Source organism: Triticum aestivum, chromosome 4B, assembly GCF_018294505.1.
Source record: "Triticum aestivum cultivar Chinese Spring chromosome 4B, IWGSC CS RefSeq v2.1, whole genome shotgun sequence".
In the NCBI taxonomy this organism is placed as follows: Eukaryota; Viridiplantae; Streptophyta; class Magnoliopsida; order Poales; family Poaceae; genus Triticum; species Triticum aestivum.
The window spans coordinates 411,202,240-411,211,250 of record NC_057804.1 but is presented as its reverse complement, the minus strand read 5'-3'; positions in this window follow the sequence as shown (position 1 = coordinate 411,211,250).

Sequence of the window (9,011 nt, the reverse complement as noted above, 5' to 3'; positions counted from 1 at the left end):
CCTCCTCCCATCGCCGCCGCGGCGCCCCTCGCCTCTCCTCCCCGGCCCGGCTTCCGCGCCGCTGCCCTCGGCCTCCAGCCGCACCTCGCAGCTCAGGCCACCGGAGGCTCGCCGGAGCCCGCGCCCTCCGCCGTCCCTGCTTCGTTCCCCGCGCCGTCCCTGACCCCCTGCCACCACCATCGCCGCCGGATCCGTCCTCCCCTTCCCCGTCTCCGGCCATCTCCCCCGTCTCCGGCATCTACTCCGGCGAGCCCGGGCCCAAATCTAAAAAGAAGGTTGACTCCGAAATCTAACTAAGTCCCTGATTTTTTTGACTTTTTCATGCCATGTTCAACGCATCATAACTTGTTGCGTACTGCTCGGTTTCGTGCGTGTAATATGTCAAATTGTTCGTCCCAACGAGTACTTCATTTCATTCCATTGCATCATATTCATTTGAGTCCATCTTGATGCCTGAATCATTGTTGCAAGAGTGCTATATAATGTTGTCTGCTATCTGTTAACAGAACATGTTCATTTGTCATTTTTGCCATGTTTGATGTGTGCATCCTATGAGGTTGATGTCTACAAGTGTTTTGTGCTACATCATGCCAACTTTACAGGGGTGCATGCCATGTATTTTTTGATCAATGTGGTGACTAGAACAAGCATGCAAACTAGGCTTCGTGATGTTGCTGATTTCAGTCCCTGTTCTGCTGTTATTTATATGCCATGTAAACTTGATGCTACAGAGAGATCCAAGCATATTTTGAGATACTTCAGTAAGAATGTTTTGAATATATGGTTATTCTCTATCCATTCATGCCCCTCTTTGAAATTATGGAGTAGTCTAGCATGTCATTTTCTTGCTCTAATTTTGCTATAAAATGTTTCCTGGCAGATTGTTTACATGTTATTCAATTTTGCCAAGGTTGTTGTAGTTGATTCTTGCATGCTATGAACTTGTTCTTGCTTTGGTTAGTTTCATAAACATGTTTTCTTGCTGATTCTATGCTTATCTTGTCATGCAATGACTTGTGGTGAGTGAATCGAGCTCGTGAAGTAGTATACTTGCTGTTACTGTTTTGCTAGGTTGAATATGTTATTTTGTGATGCTATGTAAACCTGCTGCTACAAGTCATTCTATGCATAATTTGGAGATCTTCTCTAAGGATGTTTTGTTATACATGTCATGCTCTATACATCCATGCCCCTGGTTGCATTTATAGCCTGTTGTAGCTTGTTGTAATCTTGCTCTAAAGTTGCTAAATATTGTTGCTGTCAGCCTGTTAACTTTAAGTTCAGTTTTGCCATGTGTGTTTCTAGTGATCCATGCACCCTATGAACTTGCTATTGCCATGCTTAGCTTCATAAATATGTCTTCTTACTGTTGGTTTACTTGTCATGCCATGTATTGATCTGTGGTGAGTGGTACAAGTTCACCAACATGCCTACTTATTGTTGTTCCTGCCATGTTTGAATCTGTCATATAACTTGCCATGTTTACATGGGTGCCATCATATCTTCTGATCCTTTTTGGCTCATGGTTAGTAAAGGACTTTTGTTCTATGTATTGAGTAGTATCATTCCATGCCTTTGTTTGTCATGTTAAATTCCTGTAACATGTTGTTTGATAGCTCTAAACATTGCAACCTGATGTTATTTCTGCAAAGTCTGGAACTGTTACTATATGCAATCTTGCCAAGTTTTTTGGAGCCTGTTCTAGTGATTTCTGGAGATAACTCAGTGTTCATGTTTTGTTATGGTTTACCTGTACATCATGTCCATGCCTTTTGTTCTCATGTTGGGGTGCTGTAGCATGTTGTTTTGATGCTTGCAATATGCCTAGTTGCTGTTTTGGACAGATTGTTGCTATAACTTGTATAATGTGTGTGTGTGTTGAACCGTTGCTCCGTTTTGAGTGTGCTCTATATGAAACTTGCTTGATTTTGCATGTAGTTTCATATTATCATGTTGCATCCATGTTTTGGAGGTGTTTGCTTGATGTTTGTATGCATTTTGCATCAATGTCATGTTTATCTTGTTTTGCTCGTATCTTCTAGGTCGTAGCTCCAAATCTAATGAACTTTATATGTAACTTGACTAGAATCTCGTGTAGATCATCTTGGTGCATCTTAACTTGCTGTTTAACAACTTGAACATAAGGTTTATTCATATATGGACCAATTTCGAAACTTGCATATGAGGACTTACCGGATTTGTTATATGTTGTTCCCGGCCTTATTTAAACTTACCTTGATGTGTTGCTCTTGTTTGCATCATCTATTGCCATGAGTAGCTTCATGTAGTCTTGTCATGCATCATACTTGTTTGTGCATCATGTCATTGTTCATTTGTGGTGTGTTTACCATGTTGTGTGCTTCTTCTCGATAGTTCCCGTTTCGTTGCGATCGTGAGGATTCGTTCGTCTACGCTTGGTTCGTCTTCGTGGCTTCATCTTCTTCACGGACTCGTTCTTTTTCCTAGTGGGATTTCAGGCAAGATGACCGTGACCTTGGATCTCATGACTATCATTGCTATGCTAGTTGCTTCATTCTATCGCTTTGCTGCGCTACCTATCACTTGTTCTTCAAGCCTCCCAAATTGCCATGTCAGCCTCTAACCTTTTTTCACCCTTCCTAGCAAACCATTGCTTGGCTATGTTACCGCTTTGCTCAGCCCTCTTATAGCGTTGCTAGTTGCAGGTGAAGTTGAAGATTGCTCCATGGCAAACAGGTTTATGTTGGGATATCACAGTATCTCTTATTTAATTAATGCATCTACATACTTGGTAAAGCATGGAAGGCTCGGCCTTATGCCTGGTGTTTTGTTCCACTATTGCCGCCCTAGTTTCTGTCATACTAGTGTTATGTTCCCGGATTGTGCATTCCTTACGCGGTTGGGTGATTTATGGGACCCCCTTGACAGTTCGCTTTGAATAAAAGTCCTCCAGCAAGGCCCAACCTTGGTTTTACCATTTGCCTTGGGAGTAATTAACCCGAGGGTCATCTTTACTATAGCCCCCCCGGGCCAATGCTTGTCTAAGTGTTGGTCCGAACTAGAGCTATTTTGAAAGTGCTAGTTATCGACTAGAGGGGGGGGGGGGTGAATAGGCGATTTTTAGGAAAGTCTTCAAAACATGGGAGTTTCGAGGACAAATGATAGAAACAACCTAATTGATATGCAGCGGAAGATAAACTACAACAAGCAAGCCATAATCAAGTATGCAATAGCATTAACGTTTGAAGATTAATAACAGCTAGGTAGTAGGATCAGGATGGAAGATAGTATGAAGCCAATCAACAATAGTAGTCAAGCAATGAAGTCAATCAGATAAAACAATAAGCAATGACTTCACGAAGACAAACTCAAAGTAAAGGAGGGAAGAGATAGAACCAGTTGCTTGTTGAGGACACAGGATTTGTTGGACTAGTTCCAGTTGCTGTGACAACTGTACGTCTGGTTAGGGAGGCTGAGATTTAACTCAGAAGACCGTGTCTTCACCTTATTCCCCTTGAGCTAAGGTCACTTAGTCCTCGCCCAATCACTCTGGTAAGTCTTCAAGGGAGACTTCCAAACCTTCACAGACTTTGTTCACTCGGCAATCCAGAATGACTCTTGGATGCTCAGAACGCGAGGCCTAACCGGCTGGAGGATACACAGTCCTCAAGTGTAATAAGTCTTCAGGTCACACAGACAGTAAGACTTCAGTGATGCCTAACACTCTTTGGCTCTGGGTGTTTGGGCTTTGTCCTCGCAAGGATTTCTCTCTCTCAAATGCTTCGAGGTGGGTTGCTCTCAAACGACAAAAGCCGTATACAAACTCTGAGCAGCCACCAATTTATGGTGTAGGGGGTGGGCTATTTATAGCCACCAGGCAACCCGACCTGATTTGTCCAAAATGACCCTGGGTCACTAAGGAACTGACACGTGTTCCAACGGTCAGATTTCAAACACACACGACAACTTTACTTGGGCTACAAGCAAAGCTGACTCATCCAACTCTGGATAAGATTTGCTCTCATTGTCTTCGCTCGAAGACATAGGATTTGGGTTGAGCATCACTTCAGTCACTCTGACTTAGATCACTTGGACCCCACTTAACAGTACGGTGGTTCCTATGACTCAACAAAGAAGAAAGGAAACGACGAAACCACACAGTCTTCACGATCCATTGTCTTCACGTAATGTCTTCTCATGTCATAGTCTTCAATATGAATATCTTCTCATACCACCATTGTCTTCAATGTCTTCATACATTTTTAGGGGTTATCTCCGGTAGGTAAACCGAATCAATGAGAGACACTACCTACGTTATCCTGCAATTCTCACAAATGCATTAGTCCCTCAACCAACTTTGTCGTCAATACTCCAAAACCAACTAGGGGTGGCACTAGATGCACTTACAATCTCCCCCTTTTTGGTGATTGATGACAAACTGGTTGAAGTTTTCAACGGGGATAAAGTATGTGAAATTGTAAGGATAGGAATTGTCTTCATAAGTAGCAAGGGCTCCCCCTGAAGATGTGCATATTAATAATTTTCTTTTGGATTGCAAATGCACATGGCAAGTTGTACTTATGGAGATCCACTTCAACTTATGAAGATAATTCATCATGCATGAAATGGTATAACAAGTAGAATGACATGCATAATGAAAAATGGACGTCTGCAGGATGATCTAAGGGCGGAAGTTATCATCGCATCAGAGTAAAGCAAACACGTAGCAGAAGTAGCAGACGACCATCAAGTTTAGGTGTTACAACTCAAAGAACCAAATGTATCAAAATGCAAGAGTTGTAAGCACGCAGCAAAATATAATGCAACCGCCCATATGAACCCTCTTGAAGACTATCAACTCATACGCTTCTCCCCCTTTTGTCAGTAATGACCAAAAAGGTTTGAAGACATAGAGCATCTACTCGTCTTCTTGATGAGTAGGTGAAGCAGCAGGGTTGTTGTCGTTGGGTGGCGGTGCAGAGGAACTTGGTGCAGTGTCGATGCGCACAGTAGTTGGAGGTGGTGAAGTAGCGTCATCTTCATCATCGATCACTCTGGCATTAATTGTTGCCGCAGAGGAGGAATATTCAGAGTCTTCAAGAGATGGAGTTCTTCGTAAGACGGCATTCCATGGAGGAGTGGAGTCAAACTGAAATCTTTCATTGAAGCCATCGTCTTGAAGATCTGCTTCAGCACTAAGCAGGGTCAAACTCTTCCATGATCTCCGGCAAGTTTCATGAGCAACAAAGGCATTCCTGGTGGCAAGGTTGCGAATGCGATTGACATCCACCAAGAGGCTTTGCATCTGTCTCTTGAGCCAAAAGTGATGTTTATCCTGTTTCTGATGAAGGGCCACAAGAAGTTCTCGGTCATTGAGAACGCGAGAACGCTTGCGAGGCCTTTGGGAAATGGTGCTTTCAGTGGCTTCAGTGGGCGCTCTGTGAGGTAGACGAGTGTTACCAGCAAATGGATAGATTCGTGTTGCTGCTGGAACACCTTCAATAGGCTGAGTGAAGCTTTGGTGCTCGATGTTCTGAAGACAAAGCGGCGTCTTGGCAGGGTCAGAATATATAGCACCAACTGACATATCAACTTCTGGTAGAAATATTATATGATTGCGAGCAGAGGGTTGATAGTTGACAGTAGAGTGGTGCTTGATAAGGCGCATGACCCATGGAGCATAAAACTTCAGACCAAAGAGATCAGAATCGGAGGCAGCAAGTTGTCTTATGAAGAATTCCTGAGTGTTGAAGCTGATGCCATTGAGAATATAGAAGACCAAAGTCTTCATAGTTCCTTCAAGCTTGGCCCTTGATGAGTGTCCCTTGACTGGCCATAGAGTTCGCCTGATGATATGATATATGATTCGAGGCAGATACTCAAGGTCTTCAACAAAGAAATGTGTGGGATATTCAGCGTCAGATGGCAAAGGCTTCATCATGCTCAGCATCTGGCTCATATTGGGTTCTGGCTTATGAAAGATGCTCTCTACAGCATTGCGGTGTAGCTGACAGTCAGGTTCATACAGTTCTCCAGGAGTGGCTAGCCCTGTAAGCTCGATGATGTCCATAGCTTTGGCTTCATGATGAACATTTCCAGTCATCCACTCGAGAACCCATGTCTTGATGTCTCTGTTGTAGCCGCGAATGTGCAGAGTGGCATAGAATTGAAGCAACAGCTCTTCATTCCAATGTTCTTTGTCTGTCACAAAGTGGAGCAGACCAGCATCTCGAAAGCAATCAAGTGCTTCTTCTAAGCATGGCAGTCCAGCAATGGCTTCAGTGTCAAGGCGCATATGAGGGAAAATGCGCCCTTGATCATATAACACGCATGAGTAATAGCTTCTCTGTTGATAGCTCCAGAACCTATCGGATGATATTCTTGGCTTGGAGTAAGGGTTCTTGGCGCTGTCAAAGAAGGTATTGTGGCTCTTGAAGCCATTAGCATTGAAGGACGGGGGAGTTGGCAGTACCTGGAAACCTTGGCAACCTGGGCTTTGGCTTCTGCACTTGAGGCTTATGCTCAATATGATAGTCAAATTGCGGTTCTGAGGCAGAGAGTGGAGGCACCAGAACAGGCCATCGGACAGTAGTGAGCTGACCATGACTATATGCTTGCTCAATTGTGTGAGGCCTTGGAGGCGGAACAGGAGCAGGGGCAACATCGGAGGCAGGCTACACGACAGGTGCTTCGGGAGTAGTTGTCATGTTGGCTTCAGGTGCAACATCCTCATTGGCTTCGGGTGCAGCATCCTCATTGACTTCAGGTGCAACATCCTCATTGACTTCAGGTTCAATAGCCACATTTGCTTCAGGCACAGTTAGTGTAGGCTCCACATTAGCATCGGCCATGACTATGTCACTGGCTGTATTGACGTTGGTGGTGGCAGCCTCAACATTTTCAGCCTCCTCTTGACGAACAGGAGGGTCGGGCACAGACACGTTCTGATCATGAACTGCTTCTTCTTCAATCACTGGGGGGTTGGTACACACACTTCTTCTTGATTTTCTTCGGCTGATGCAGCCGGAATGTCTTCAGCAGCATGTGCTTCAGACTCGGAGACGTTCACAGTTGGAGCAGGTTCAGAAAGTACTTGCCGTGCAACAGGTGAACGTTGCACTTCTCCTTCTGGAATGCTCGACAGAGGGACTTCAGGCCTTTGTCCTCTGCGAAGCCTGCGAAGAGCTGGCTTCACTTTAGGAGATGGAGTTGGCTGAGCCTGAACATCTTCATCCTCTTCTTGCATGTTGGGGGTAGCTTGTTGTTGTTGTAGGGGAGTACTGGGGGAGTCTTGTTCTTGCGGGCGATCAGCCCATGAATCATCCTGTGCAATTGGCGTCAGAGGACGACCAATGCTGATGAGTTCGCTGTTCATACGAACAGGCGATGATACCACATTGTATTCGATCTGAGGAAGAACTTCATCATCTTCAACATTGTCATGATGACCAATGTCTTCAGCAGCGGTGGGTTCAGCTGCTGGAATATCTTCAGCTTTAGGAGCCTCTGTGGAAGTAGGCTCATGCACAGTCATGTGAAGTTCTTGGGATGCAGATGCAGGATGAACCACTGAGATGGGTTCAACAATAAGGGGCTCTGTGGGAGCAGCCCGATTCTTCTTGGTCTTGCGCTTCTTCTTGAAGGGAGCGGCATCAGAGGCTTTGGTATTCTTCCTCTTTCGAGCTTCTGCCTCTATAGCCCTCGTTTTCTTCTATTCACAAGCGGTTGTGGTGACCTTTTGCTTCGAGCCAGTCATGCTACTTGGGAAGATAATACGTGGAGCTTCTTGGCTTGAAGGCGTAGACTGATCAGCAGGAAACTTCTTCTTTTTCTTTGCAGCCATTCTGGGGTCAATGCCAGGACGGCCAAGTGACTTGCGCTTCTCAGCCTCATTGTAGGCAAGCACACACTTATTAGCCAAACTCTTCATACGCTCGCGAGAGCCTTGAGTTTCTTGGCGCTTCTTCTGAAAAGCTTCTTTAAGCTCATGCAGCATGACCTTGAAGTTTCTGACGTCTTGAACACTGAGCTTGGCCACATGCTTCTTGAATTGAGCCTTCTCAAAATCAATCTTGTTCTTGAGCTCAACGATTCGCTGAGCAAGAGCTAGCTCTGAAGCAATGGCGCCATTGAAGGCAACACTGAGGCCAATGGGAAGCTGTAAATCGTCAAAGCTAACATTGGGGGTGTCGAACCATTCATCAATGAAGTTGTGGATGATGGCCACATCAAAGAGAGGCAAGTTGTTGAAGATTTCTGCTTCTTCCTTGCTCTTTATCAGCTGCTCAAGAGCATCATCTGCAAGATCTTCATCACTTGACAGATCAATGGGATCGTCGCGCAGAATAGCGGCAGGAGTCAGGGCTTGATCAGTATGCCTGACAAGTTGCTTTTTCTTCTCCGTCTTCTTGGAGATACGGGATTGATCTTTAGACTGCACACTGGCTTCAGGAGGTGCAGTGGCCAGTGGCTTCGCACGAGAAGCTTTTGGTGGTACGGGTTTAGAAGCCTTTAGCTTCTTTTGCTTCGGTGGCTTCGAAGGAGGAGCTGGGGCTTCATCAGAATCAGCATCATTGTCAGAATGATCCACTTTGGCACCTTGTACCAAGATGTAGGAGATGAGGCCATCAAGGTTTGCAAAGGGGCCAATTCTATTTTCTTCAGCTTCACGAGTGACATCCTCACGGGGAGCAGAGGGACCAGGATTGAAGTCTAATCCCCATGACTTCTTGTTTTCCTTTGCTGAAGACACAGCAAACTGGAAGTTGCGCTTGAAGAGATTGTCGTCGCGACACCAGAGCAATGATGATGGGTCGGCTTCTTCAGGCTGTGGCCCACGGACCATGCAAGGATAGAATTCTTGCGCAATGGCTTCAGCTCTGTTCTTGGGTTGAAGGCCTCGATAGAGAATATCGCCCCAAGGACTCTTGATAGCATTTTTCTCTGCATATTCCTTGGTGACGAACTTGTACTTGAACCATTCTTCAGCCCAATAGCGTCGAATCCATTGGATTTGTGTCTTGCGCTGATAA